Below are 1179 nucleotides of genomic sequence, written 5' to 3' on the forward strand. Positions count from 1 at the left end.
CTGGACCTAGGACTCAAGTATGGGGCTCTTACTCTTCACAGCACCTGATCAGTGGAAGATTTATAGAAACTGCATGTAATCCACTCCCTCACTTTTCAGGACACATTTACAAAGCATCTACTATGTGTTTAGTCCAGTATTAGGGTCAAGAAATCCAACAGAACAATATAAGCATGGTCTCTGCCCTCTAAGAACATTCAGTACTACATGAAATTTGAACTGATGAAGCCAACCTGGCATATCCTTCAAAAAAACCAGAAATCTGTCTCCAACATTGACGACATGCTGGGACACCACACAAAGTTTCTGGATAATTGCCTGAAGGACTGCATGCTGACCAACCCCAAGCTGCTGAAGTTCTTCTCCAACCTCATGTCCATGTGCATCATGTTCATCAACTGCATGCAGAAGTTTACACAGAGCCTAAAACTGGACGGCTAGTTGGGCCACCTGCCGAGGCACATGGCAGAGCACGTGGACACACCTCAGCTGGCCTCCAGCTTCGAGGCCACCATGAATAAGTTATATAAGAACTTCTCAGACTGTCTGCTTGACATTCTGGCTCAAATGAGCATCTACAGCACAAGGGACTGCGAGCATGGCATAGCCAGTGTCATTTCCAGGCTCGACTTTAATGGCTTTTACATGGAGCGCCTGTTTGCAGAGAGGAGCCAGAAGGTGGCCTCCCACATGCCTGTCCCATGGGAGCCCCAGCACCAACACTCAGAGTTGCTGTCACTGCACAGCAAGGCCCTCTGGGCCTTATACCTGCCACAAGTGAAAGAAGGATGTGGTGGGCCAGTAGGTGCTGTGGGTAAATGAGTTCAAAGTTTTTAATCAGATATTCCTGAATACATGTGTTATGTGTGTAACTGGTGTTTAAATATAATATCTGAATGTAAAAAAAAAAAATGACTGGCAAGAGATAGCAAGAGGTGAGGATTCCAAAGGAACAGGGAAGAAGGTCAAAGACTGATAGTTGGGAGATTAAGAATGGCCTCAGAGAAAGTTAGGTATTTAAATTGACAGCTGTAGAATGAATTTGAATTAGCCAAATAAGAAAGAGGAAGGCTGTTCTGGTGGAACAAATTGTGAGTGCAAAGATTCAGGGGTGAGAGAGGATGGGAAACTGAAGGCAGCCCAGGAAGATACATGCAGTATCTTCCTACCTGGATTTGA

The 1179-nt window shown here is 45.2% G+C and overlaps 1 pseudogene; it reads left to right on the forward strand.

Annotated features, from left to right (window-relative positions):
- Positions 1 to 207: 207 nt before the first annotated feature.
- On the forward strand, positions 208 to 818 carry LOC102894620 (annotated as a pseudogene).
- The last annotated feature ends 361 nt before the right edge of the window (positions 819 to 1179 follow it).

Source organism: Pteropus alecto, unplaced genomic scaffold, assembly GCF_000325575.1.
Source record: "Pteropus alecto unplaced genomic scaffold, ASM32557v1 scaffold109, whole genome shotgun sequence".
Classification (NCBI taxonomy): Eukaryota; Metazoa; Chordata; class Mammalia; order Chiroptera; family Pteropodidae; genus Pteropus; species Pteropus alecto.